The 13414-nt window shown below is 46.7% G+C and overlaps 1 protein-coding gene across 1 annotated transcript in view; it reads right to left on the bottom strand.

Moving 5' to 3' along the window:
- The window catches only part of LOC138521759 (carbohydrate sulfotransferase 5-like), a 223719-nt gene extending 221893 nt beyond the window's left edge, over positions 1 to 1826 (bottom strand). Inside the window, exon 1 of the mRNA XM_069634824.1 lies at positions 1752 to 1826. The gene's annotated coding sequence lies outside the window, so the exon portion shown is untranslated. The remainder of the gene's footprint in view (positions 1 to 1751) is intronic.
- Positions 1827 to 13414: the final 11588 nt, after the last annotated feature.

Here is a 13414-nt window from a genome sequence, read left to right as displayed (position 1 = left end):
CCACTGCCCCCGAGTGCACGAGCAGTCATTTGATGCCACATCACCCAACCTTTGTGATGCACTCAAGACTCACCTGAGGCCATAATCACGCCATCCCCCACAGCCCCCCATGATGACTGTATCTGTGGCTATAAAACCCCACCCCTGTGACGTATGAGACTCGACCTGAGCTCGCAACACGTATGCTTCCGTTTAAGTGTTACATATGTACAGGTGATGGCTGCAAATAAATTGGAAACATGAGAAGCAACTCCCCACTGAGTGGGTGCGGTTTATCAGAGACTGTGTCAACTTCTCATGACCAAAGGACTCGTCTCCCGATAGAACACGTCAACTCGGTGAGTGAAAGGGCCTCCCAGAAGATCGAACTTCCCTTGAAGGAGTGTCTCATCCCTCAGTCGCTATATTATAAACGTATGACTCCTCGCCAATCACATGCATTCCTTTCACATGAATTAAAGACGCATCTACCCATTGAATACATTGTTGCCCAAGGAATAATTGCAAAACTGAAGGGCGATGCCTGGAATGTGTTGAATTAATCTAAACCACTGGCATTGCTCTGGGTAATACTCCTGAATGCCACGCCATTACAGAAGGGGAGAGACTGTATGCTAATCAGGCTTGGGCCCACTCCAAAAGGAGCCGATCCAGTCGAACTGCTAGGCCGCACTCCTTCTGCGCAGGATCACACGCATCCCCGGGCATGTGGGCCATCATTAGTGAGGCGTAGCTAGCCTCTGTATGCAGGCACAGCAGGCTCAAGGCCTGCACTTAGGCACAACTGTCTGACTCCGGTTGGCGTTTGGGAAACAGATAGGTGATACCTGGAAGGTTGTACAGAGCAATGCCAGTGGTTATGATTAATTCACATCCTTCTGCCCATCAAATTTGTTGGTTATAGTTTGTCTTCAATGAATGAAGGACTCGTCCCCAGTGGAATAAATGTCTAATCTTCTAACAACGCACTATATTGCAATTAAAACCATGACTTGTAACCAATATAAATTCACCAACTTTCAAATCTCCCAATAACTACTCCATCTTCCATTGCATGAAGGGCTCGTCTCCAATAGAATACACTCCTTTGCCATGACACTGACTCATCTCCCAAAGAGACTAGATCTGCCGGTGGGTGAGTGGATGTAGAATTGGGGACGGGGCGGGGTCTCTTGGGGCTGGACTAACAGGAAGGGGGGAGGGGGGGTCTATGGACAAGCAGTCTCCGCAGCAAGAGGGGCCGCGGCTGAACCAGCGACGGGTCTCAAACTCACAGGGCAGAGCAGCAAGGGACCCCCACCCCCCACTGGCTGCTTTCAAACACGCCCACGGGAGGCGTGAAGAGCCGAGTCGGGTCGCGATGTGTTCTGAAACTCCCACCCCTTTCCCCTTACGCTTCAGTTGCCATGGGGAAGGACAACTGCCAAAACCAGAATACAAAGAGGGGGGAACAGGACACGGTGGGCTGCTCACGCACTTAATGGGGCCGCTTGCATGACCGGGTAGGGCGAGGGAAAGACAGAGCTGGAGACACATTCCCCGTACGGCGTTGCCACGGGCCGGGAATTTGACAACATTGATGGACACGGTGGTCTATCCGATAATAGCTCCTTCTAATATAATCACAGCGTTGGACGTGGAGCAGAGGCAGGGCTGGAGAGATGCTAAGGGGTGGCACCTGGGGTGAAGATACACCCGCCGCCGCCGCCCCCTGCGTGTAGCGCCTGCTATCTTAGTCCGCGGGGACTCACCTGCACTCGTCTCCCTCCCTTCCCTCTCCTCTCCTCTCCTGCAGAGCTCTGAGCCGCGGAAGCAGGTGTCTGGCATCGGATGCCTGCCCCTCCTCTTCTCGCCAATCCCATCACAGGTGCTACTCACCAGGAAGTGCCCCAGTGCGCAGGTGAGCGGCTCAGGTGTGGCTGCTCGCATGGGGGAGTGTCGCCACAGCGCTGCTGTTCTCAGGACCCGGCCCGGGGGGAACCACTCTGTGACAGCAGGGCACGGGACGGGCTTGTCCGATGCTCCCTTGGCGGCAGTGGTTTTTGAATGTATAAAAAAGGAAATGCTATGAATATGCGACTCAATAATTAGAAAGGATCGCTCATACACTGTCGACATTCTCACGACTTCCTGCCCTCATACTACATAGCAACGATGTATTTATTTATTTTACATTTATAAAGCGCACGGAACCCAGAGGTAGCTAGGCGCTAGATTTTAGGAGATTGGCTACAGCTTACAGGCGAGTACTTGAACAGGTACAGATGCACTACAGCACATCATTTATATATATTATATTGTCCCATGCGCAATTCATGTTCGTAAAAGCTAGTTCCGGCAATATTACGTGACACAGGTTTAGACTGTGAACTGGTTGAGAAGAAATGGAATTATTTTGAGGGACTTGGGTGCGGCCAGCTGCGTTCCAGTCCCGGTAATTAGACATGAGTTGAGCCTCTTGCGGTGAGGGCTGTAGAAGGAGATGGATTTCAGGTTCACCTTGACCTCATGGGGGGAGGGGTCGGCGTGGATAACTTGGAAATCCATTTCATTCTGTAGGAAAATTAGATTCCCCCCCCCTTAGCACCACCGCCTCAAAATCTCCAGGTTCTAATGGAAAGTTCCTCGTGTATGTTACTGCCACAATGGACTCATGAGATTGAGGACTTGTTGAAGAACCCTTAGAAATAAAAAGGGCAGCGGAGGAAAGGGGCTCTTATACTTTTAACGGTAGTCACTGCATGTCTTCTGTTTTCCTCCGGAATGATGGCCAAAGCACATGAAGAACCAACGCACTCACCCACGATGCCGCCTTCTACAGGTACACCATTGGTTCTGCCATTAGTTGTTTTCAACAACAACGAATTCCCAAATATCCCCTACGCCCCCCACAATGGGGAAAAAATGTCACAGAATTTTGAAAATAATCTCGATACGTTTCGAACTAACTACTCGACGGCCGGTGCTTACGTTTCTCTGGTTACAGAATCCAATTTGGGAATCTATCTGCAAACATTTAGACTCCAGAGTGGGGCTCATCGTGGGTGAGTTTGTGTTGGTTTTTTAATGTGCTTTGACTCTTATTCCCTATGAAAATAGAACACGTAGAGTGGACCCCGTTAACATGAGGGTCTCTTCTTTCATGTCTCCTCAAGATTGCATTTCCCGAGTGGCTGAGAAGTTGCCCGAAGTTGGTTATGGCAACATTAAAATGAGGGGTTCATTGACAAATGAATTGGGCCTCCAGTCCTGACTAAGGTTGTCCAACTCTTTTAATCCACCGGGTCACGTGTAACAGGGATTTAGGAATATATTTCTTTACACCCTTTAAAATACAATGGAACAGGGGTTTGAGTGAATAGTTCACTCTGTTTTGCATTAAAATAATATCCTTTATATCATGTAGGGGTGCAGAAGTAGAGAGACGAGACACAGGTGGCATTTTAGTTTTGGATTATAGACTTTTATGTATATAATGAAAGGAAAAGCGGGCTGGAGAAAGGCCTAACCAGGGGTGTTGCTAGGTCTGGAAAAGATCCGGGCTGAGCTAATGTCGGGACTGTCGGGACTCAGGGCTAGCTAGCCTTTTGGTTGTAGCTCTTGAGCTTCTATCTGGGGCTATAACCAAAAGACCCGGGGCAATAGACCCCTCAGTCACCCCTTAGCAACGCCTCTGGGCCTAACCATCCCTAGCCACCAAGAGGGGTTGCCCTGTCTCAACCAAATAATACTATGGGCCCGGTCAAGATGTCTGTCGGAAAAAAAAATATCCACCGTCCTGTGTCTAAACCTATTTCCGTCCCTTACACTGTCAAACTAAACTAAGAGAAAAGTAGATGTCTTCTTAATTCCAGAAAGAGGTCTCTCCCGTTCTGGATGTTGACACCAAAGTGTAGTACTTCTGCCAAAGAATGCATATAGTTCAATGCTCGCTGTTCTTCCAACTTAAAGAAAACCCCAGTTCCCCGCTCTCCTGAGGGGTAACCTCACCCTAGGTTCCTGGTTCCACTTGTTCTCAAAATAATGTTCCTTACAAATCCTCTTAGGAATTCCTCTCCCTCAGTCCGTAGCACAAAAAATGATTCTTCCCAGTCTCTCGTCGGGTCTGATTCACTAACCTGCCAGACCTCACCATAGACTTTTTCAACAGTGTATCAAGTCTGGTTTACTCGACCTGCCAGACTTGATTTTCACAACCTTGAGGTTCAAAGATCTTAGTATTTTGGGTTCCAGCCCACTGGTTATAATTCTTCTTTTATTGTGGTGGGCCCTCTCCCCTTATGCATTATGCTGGTGGGCTGTGCACGTTTTCATCTGGGTTCTAGACACTGTTGCTTTGACTTGGCGGGATACTTTTCCCTTCCTTACATAGTGTCCATTTGGACAGACCTGGTATACTCCCCTGCCAGGTACTGTCCTACCAAGGTGCACTCTCAATGTTCGGCTCTGATTGTATACGTCTTCTCCTATTTCCTTGTGTCCCCTGCGACTTGTTTATCTGCTGCACCCAGTTTGTGTTATATTGGCGATTCTCTTTGTCACCTCTTCTGGATGTTCTTATTGGGTTTAAAAAGTTTAAATCTATTTGTATGCTTCCTTTTTCATCCCCTTGTAATCTAAGAGCTGATTTTATAACGTTTGGGAAGTTCATATTATATTGCACAGGATCCCTTTCACTCCTTTCGGCCTTTTGAGACTTTTTCATGAGCTTCCTCAGCTCCCTCAATGCTCTCTGACTAGTCTGGCCCTTTCCTCACCTTTGGGAACTCTCGGGCGGTCTCTAGTCTCTTTGGGAGTTGGGGCAAAGCTTCTGAACTCCTGCCGCGCTCTGCATTCCCCTTCTCGTGGCTCCGCAGCTTCAGCATATCTCTCTCTCTCTCTCTCTCTCTCTCTCTCTCTCTCTCTCTCTCTCTCTCTCTCTCTCTCTCTCTCTCTCTCTCTCTCTCTCTCTCTCTCTCTCTCTCTCTCTCTCTCTCTCTCTCTCTCTCTCTCTCACATTTGGCTGTCTGCGTCGCTGTTCTTGGTTGGTCTTTGCTGGTCTGTATTTCTGTATCTCTGCCACTAATCAGGTCTCGTTCGCTAAGACCTCTCAGGTACCCATGGCAGTCCACATCCCGGCCTCCAGTCTTCGGGTTACTCGGTACGGGACAAGCATCTCCTTCCCTGCTCCTCCAGGGCTGGTTGCTCGACAATCAAATGAGTCCATCCCTTTTTCTCATCAGCCTTCCTTTTGGGCATCTGTACTGTGTGTGGTGGTTCGCCAGTGGGCCTACGCCTCCTTGCTTCATCCTCCTCGTCACAGTGATATTTTGCATCAGGCTTGGTTGAGTCTCCCTCTTCCTCATCCTATTCCTTTAAAGGGTATCCTCTGCTAAACCATAACAAATAGTGGTGCGGGGGACCAGAGGAACTTGAGGGGGGGGGCAAAGAATGTGGCGACACTAAAGGGGTGAATGAATACAGCGTTCTCCCAGGGCCATTGTCACCAATCCCAGGAAGGACTTCCGCCTCCCATGGGATCCACCCGCTCAGTACCACCCGCAGGGGCGCTATCAGATAGTGGCCTCACCTCCCTGGCCTCATGGAAAGCAGCCTCCCCCATGCAAGATGTGACAATACCCTGGAATTTGTCACAATCATTATTAAGGGTTAGGGTCTGACCTAGACCGAATTGGGTCTTTGTCAAAATTAACAATCCCCTAGATATGATCACCTCACCTATGCTCACCCCTAACATCAGCTGCTTTCTTCTCTAATAAAGCCACCACATGGATCTGGTCCTTCCTTGACAATAGGTCAATGAGAGTCTTCTCACCATCAACTTCAGCTGAACCGGCTCAAGTCACATGTGGGGTGCCCCAAGGCTTGTGTGTATCTCCCACATAATACAATGTATTTACAAAGCCATTGTTTGATGACTTAGACTATCTGGGTGTCACCTATACCAACTATGCAGATGACACCCAGATACTCTTACCCCTCTTCGGAGACTATGATCATGATACCAAAGTCCTCAACAACATCCATGGCGTCATACAGGCTTGGATAGCTAAACATGGCTTATGTCTCAATGACGAGAAAACCGAGCTTCTCCTCCTAGGCTCCCAACTGAAACTTAATAGATTAGACAAACAATTTGAATCCTTTAACATCGACAGCAACACTATCAAGGTCTCTAAAGATGTTAAAACATCAGGAATCTACATTGACTCATCACTAAATTTGTGTTCTGATCTTGATGGTCGTGCAGATTATTGAACCTCCGTCCCCAAGTACCGCACAGACAGAAAGGATACACTGTCTGTGCAATCTTTGAGGCCACAGGTGTGTTGAGCCGTCAATCAGGTAGCAGGAACGCCGGAAGGACCCCTGACCGCTGCAAGGCAATGGTTAATGGTTAAACAGGAGCAGTGCAATTGATACAAGTAACTGGTAACTATCAGTATTGACAAGGCTTACCCAGGAGTGTTGCAAGTAGGGTCCTAAATGTGGTAAGAGCCATAGATTGTTGTTGGTGGTGAAATAGGCGTTCTGCACGGCTAGAAGGTGGGACACACCTGGGTCTGATGTAGATGGACCAGCAAGGCAAGAAGGTCAAAACCAAGTTCCAAGATATTAGATTCAGAGAGGATAATCCAAAGGTAGTCCAAGAGAGTTCCAAGGTCAAGGTGCCGGGGAAACAAGGTGGAATCAAAGAAACAGAAATCCGAGGGGCAGGCAAGACAAATCCAAAGAACAGTCTGAGGTCGCAAAATCCGTAATCAGAAACAGGAAAACCAAAGCGCTACACAATCCTCAAGAGATCAGCTGTGAAGCGCTGTAACCACGTTGCCAAGATGCTTTTAAACTGATTCAGTAACCACGTGATGTGTCTCACGGACGTGTGAGACGTGACGTGATCACGTGGTCACGGGACGCTGGATGTTCGTTGCCGTGGGAGTCTCCGTGTCAGCCGTCAGCCGTGAGCGCGCCTCCATGGTAACTGCCAGCGAAACAAAGGACGGTAGACGCCGGGGCTACAGGCTGGTGTCTTCCTACGCCAGGCAAACTGCTGGTTCCTTCTATGTGCAGGGACTGCTCTTGTTGTTAGGTGTGGTGTGGGGCTTGTGGTTGTGCGGTTCTTAATGGGGCGAGCAACGGGAGACGTGACAATTTGTCTAGACAGGTCAACGCTGCGGCGGTGGCCACAGCCTACACCTGCAAGCTAATTACGGCCTATAGACCGTACCTCATCACCCCTAACTGCATCATAATAGCCAGAGCCTTAATACTCTCGAAGCTAGACTACTGCAATGCACTTTACCTCGGAACAAACCAACAAAATCTGAAAAAAATTAAAAGTCCTGCAAAATAATGCCATCAGGGCTGCACTTAACATTCCTCGATCCCAACAAATCTCGGAGGTAAGATGTAACTTAAATTGGCTCTCGATCAAACAATGGATTGCGCTCAAAACCCTGTCTATCACCCACAAAGCTCCTGCCAATCTAGCACCAAGGTATCTAACCAAACACTTTGTACGTAATACCTCTGATTGGCGCAAGCTCACTGCGTTAAAATCCCTAACTTCAAATGACTAAAATCAGGAGGCAGTAGCTTCCTGGTTCTAGCGGCCAAATTATGGAACTCCCTACCTCTACCAATAAGGACTGAACAGAACTACTACCCAGTTCTGGGTAGTAGTGGAAAGAACACTAAATCTCAGCTACTCACCACCTACCTTCTGCCAACCAACTTGCAAACCGAGCTTCATGTTAGCTATATACTAGCTAAACTGGTACTTTGGAGGTTCCCCTGCTCACTTGTAAATAAATGCCTTTGTATTCTTGATCTCCTTTGTATATACTGTACTATGTAAATTCTCGTTTATACTGCATTCTGTAAATTCTCAAATCCATATCATGTCTAGTCGAACCAATACTGTAAATTACCTAACCTGCTGACTGTAAATTATATATCTTCTTATATGCTTTGTGTAACAATGTAAATGCCTTGCAAGAAATGCGCCCAGATGCCCGAGGGCTTGGAGCACAATACAATACAATACAATACAATATAAAGCAATAGCAAATATTTTACACATATTTTAATTCATGGCATGTGAAAGGTCATCAATAAAGTTCAATAGACCGAATTTCAGAACCATTTTTAAATAAATGTTCATTCATCTTTCTAATATTCTCTGAAAACATTTAGAGAAAATATTAAGGTTGATTGGTACAGCACAGGACACTCAGAAGAGGGAGATGATGGGGCTGGAAAACAGCGGAGATGGTGGTGTACCCCATTAGGAGGCAAGCAGTTCTGGGCCTCACTTGGATGAAGAGACAGAGGTGCACCATTGCACACAATCCCACTATCCATCAGTGGCATTCATATCCTACCCTTATCTATCAAGAGGCAGCATCTCCACAGCCACTGTGACCAGGAACCCCCAGCAAAATCAATAGACATTGTCACCTTGGCTGAACCACAGCTGAGGGCTGGGGACAACTTGGTGGTGGAGGAACCCGCTTCCTCCCCTCTGCAGCTATCCCTTACCAACACAGGTGGGGATCTTACTGCACTTCCTCTAGGGACTATTGGATTGGGCCGTCACCAGAACAAGGCTTTGACTGCCCCCTCCATTTTCCTCCACCCATGCCTCCAGTCCCAGTGGTGGACACTTCCTTAGCAGACATCATGAAGAGAGAAACAGCCATGGAGGTTGCACAGGCACAGAACGAAGAGGCTGTGAGGGAATTAGTGGATGCATATTCTTCATTGGGATCAGTCCTGGTATATGGTAACTTGTCCCTGGATAAGGTTCTTTTAGATTTGGAGGCAGGCAACAGGCTGAAGATGAAATTGCTAGGGGGAGGTGCAGGCAGCTAGGCAATAGTTCAGGGACGATGCCCGGCATTGCAGGCAACAGGCTGCAAGAGCAGAGGCCTATGATCAGGCTAATGAGGATGCTTGTTTGGCCCACAGAAGACTGCTGTTGATGCAGCAGCAGCAGCAGCCTGTTTCTAGTCTACTGCGGATGGTTGCTTAACAGACCTCTAGGAATAGCCAGGCTGCTTCTCATGCTGACTGTATGTGCTCAGCTACAGTCCATCAATTGCCAAGGAGAAAGTAACAACAAACTAACAAACAAAGGGTTGTGGACACAACACGTGGGCTGTGCATGTCCGTGACCCGCACCTAAAGAGAACTGCATAGGAAATACCTGGCAGGAGAGTATACCAGGCAAAGAATGTGAAGAGAATTATATATCATAAAAGGAGAATCCTAAGGAAGACCCATGCCCTAAGGATTTTGGAATTATATTGAATGTAGAAAGAAACCTGACAGAAAAGTATACCAGGTGTGAGAAACCTGAGGGTATTCTCACTCCTACTCCCCTTGGATCCTATGCGCAGGTGGCCAGGGAAATGCCATATCTTTTTGATCCTGACTCTGGGGGTGGGGAAGCAAGGGAGGATCACCTGGGTGGCGGGTCCTTGAGAATTGGGAGTGGGGTGCCCTCAGGCGAGACACAGTTCCCCCTTTTCCCATTGATGACCAACCTAACCCTCCCCCATCCTTTATGGGCTATTTTAAGCAAGCTCCCCTCATTTCCCCATGTGTGACACTTGACAGTACTGAGACGAGGAAGAGGAGACTGAGAGTAATGTACACTAGGCCTTGTCACCACTTTAGAACTGGGATGAGGAAGATGCCTGCAAAGTAGTGAAGGTCAGGCATGTCCTGTTAATCATGGTCAGGCAAATTCAATTGGAAGTACACACCTGCATCCTGTTATAAGATAAAAGGTGTATAAAAGGAGACAGAATGTGCAGTAAGGGGGGAGAAGGGAGACCTGTAGGAAGGAGACTAGCAGGAGGACCTGTGTTTGGAAGAGGCAGCTGTGGTGGGACCTGTGGAGGAGCCAAGACGCCGGCACGAAGTTCAGAAATCCTATTTAGCCTAAAGCATGTTGGGCTGTTAGGCTTGTGCAGGAGCAGGAGCTCCTGCCCTTATGATGAGAAATGTGCAGCCGGAGCTGCAGAAGCATCAGACGGAGCGGTATGAGATAAGCCCCTGAATGCGAGCAGGGCTTGTAGAAGCGGCTCTGCCGATCAGCGAGGCTGGAAGAGAGAGAGGGAGCCACTGGGGAACATCGCAGCAGACTGGTGAGTGTCAAGAGAGGCACTTGGCAGCCGGGGGCGTTCCTAGCGGGTGCTGAAGCAGTAATACATTACCAAATTAAAGGAAAATGTACAATTAAAGCTGCTAGATGAATATTGAATACCGAACCAAATAGGAATTTGATATTAAGCATATTGAACCTTTATTAAACAACAAACTGAATGAAACTTAACCATTGAGCACATTGCTTATCTGGTATATAACGAGCAAAATTAATTCACGCAATTAAGCTTGTGGAATATAAAACTAAATGAAGCTTTATGGGCAAAGCAATTGATAAAAGACAGCCAAAGGTAAAGTGCCCATGTAACAAAAACAAACAAGAAACTGCGCCAGTATGAAAGAGTGCCATAAAAGGTGGGGCATAAGTAAGACCACCACAAATTGTACTTTATGAACAATTACAGTGTGGCAAGGCCAAAGACCTGCAAGAGGTGTATGGCATACTCTGGCAGAGCCAGGGGACTACCAAGGAGAAGCCAAAGTGTGAATATTATACATAAAGCCAAGAGGCCAACAAGGAGAGGGATCCTGGTTGCGTGACCTGTGATGGGTGAACAGTGTGGTCTGACAACTGCGCCTAGGTCAGTGAGCCCTGAACTGTGAGAACCAAAAAGACATTGTGGAATTACCAGGAAGTAACAGTGTTGATTGTAAAACGGAAAGAGGTATATGTGACAGAGCTGAAGTCTTGGGGAAGGGAAACCTGAGACGTGAGAAGTTATACTTGTCTCGAGAAGAAGCCTCAAGACCATTTTTCTTTAAACTGTGCTCCTTGCAACTTGGGGAAGGGAACCCGAGGATTGGGTGGAACTGTGTTGCCTTGAGTGTGAAAGAGGTCATTCTTAGACATTTGTGGAACTTTCTTGAACTTGGGGAAGGGGAGCTGAAACAGGAGCTAGGAGTTGGAAGAAGCTCTGAATTTTATGTTGACCACTATTTCTTTTATTATTGACATCCCTAAACATTGTTTAGCTTTGGTAGTAAGGGCAAGCATAGGTCTTGGACACAGACTTTTAAGCTGAACTCAGACTTTCCTTAGTTTTGTTCAGGTAGGGAAATCCCCCTTAGTATAGCGCAAGTTAGGCCTTCTACCATCCTGACATTTGAGTTAATAAATTACTTCATTTTGAATCTTGAATCTCTTGTCTGTGTTGTATATCATGATGCCTTCACACAGGTAGTTTTACGAGTGTGGGAACCACACTCAAGTTATGTTGTTTATAAAGAAGAATCCCAAGGAAGACGTATGCCCTTTGGATTTGAGTGAAGGAAAAATCCTAAGGAAGACCCATGCCCTTAGGATTTTTCAATTGCATTGAATGTGAAAAAGAACCTGGTAGGAGAGTATACCAGGTATCTTGCGAGTATGGGACCCAAATTCAAGTTGTATTGTTTTGAAGGAGAATCATAAGCAAGACCCATAGGATTTTTTAACTGCATTGAATGTGGAAAAAATACCTGGCTGGAGAGTATACCTGGTGTCTTGAATGCTGGTTAAGCTGTAAAGAAACCTGGGGAAGGGAGTCATTCCCTGGAACTGTGAACATTATCTACTTTGGTTGGAGTTATACCTTTTTGTTGAACTTTAACATTTTGTGAAGCTTCAAGATCAAAGACATATCCTTCACCCCATTGATTTAGTTTCTAGAATTCGAGGGCTAGGATAGGATTTCGGACACATGACATTTTTGTTTTGGACATCTCGACACAGGACCGCCCTTAGTTTTGGTTCAAGTAGGGAAATACCTCCTAGAGTAGGGACAGTGAGGCATTTCCCAACCCTTTTATTATTTAAATAAAAGTGTATTGCAACCACTATAAGTCCTCTGTGTCTGTGTCTCATTCCTGGTTCCTCACATTATGTTCTGCTTTTGTGGAAGGAGGGTATGTGAGACTCATGTCTGTGTGTGCAAATGGGACACAATGTAAATGTGCAGGTCACAGACACATGGCTTTTTTTGTATGGAAAAATCGAGGAACTTGTTTGAACTGCATGAGCAGGCCAAGGCCTGAAAAACCAAGAAAAGAAGTTGAGAGACATTTGGGAGAGGGTCAAACACCAACCAGCATATTCTAAAATAGGGAACCTTCATCATAGAAATAGCAATAGAGAAGGCATTTTTCATTATTTTAAATAAAACGGACTCACTTTGAAACATGTATTTTTGTCCGGCTCCTATGTCTGACTTACCACAAATAAAAATATAAAAGCAAGGCCTAGTGCTGATATAACTTCATTTTACACTAGAAACCATTTTCCTGTTTACACAAGTTGGAGGATGGGCACAGAGGCAAGATAACGTCCCTGCCTTGCTTTCTTCCTACGTTTTGTGTGAGCTAGTCGATTTATGCCCACTGCAGGTATCAAATGAAGGGATTCCTTTGGACTGTACCTCTTTTGAGCACCTGCTAATGAGCAGCAAATGAATTATATAGGAATCCATTAGTGAGCACTGCCTGCAAAGTGTAATTTGCAAGTAGCATTTACGTTTTTGCAAAGCGGATGGTAAAAGTAAAGAGTATAGGGGATTTTACCTGGTTGTATGCATTACTTTGGCAGTCTGTCTTGCAAAAGTTGAAAACTGCATGCAGGAGACCCCACAGCATGTGAGTGCGAATGTTGATGGTCTCCTGCATGCAGTTTGCATCTTATTCAAAATGACCCCTAATGTGTCTTGGGTGGTACCGGGATTCCGCTCCCAGGAAGTAAAAATGGTTCACATGGAAAAGTCTTTCACAATAACAAGTCTCTAGTTTCCTCACTATCCAAGACTTGCCTTCTTTTGGGTTCCTTGAGTCCTGCTAGTTTCATGGAGATATCTCCTCTTTCTTTCTCGTTCTTCTCTTGGCCTTACTGGTCCACTGTGGTTGATGCTTGACAGAGATTCCCTTGGTGCGATCTTCAATGTAATCTCTCCCTGGGAATTTCTCGCTCTCCCTTACCAGAGGAATCGGGAACCTTGGCATTAAGGGAGACATTTATCAGAGTTCGGGATGTGGACCAAGGAAGCTTGGCAGAGTGAGGGGATGGCAGCCAACTACACTCCACAAGATGGTAGACCTCATTTCTATTAGCTGGGTTCTCCGGCTTCACCAACCCTTTTTCCCTGTCTATACTGTTAATCTCGACAATCAGATTCTCTACCAACTCCCATTCTCTTCTTTCGAGGAGTCCCTCCTTCTAACCCTCTGTCATCTGCGTAATCCTATTTCCCTATCATCCCTTCCTGATCACCTTCTT

Source organism: Ambystoma mexicanum, chromosome 13, assembly GCF_040938575.1.
Source record: "Ambystoma mexicanum isolate Mex_15411 chromosome 13, UKY_AmexF1_1, whole genome shotgun sequence".
NCBI classification, from domain to species: Eukaryota; Metazoa; Chordata; class Amphibia; order Caudata; family Ambystomatidae; genus Ambystoma; species Ambystoma mexicanum.
This window is presented reverse-complemented; position numbering and strand designations above follow the sequence as displayed.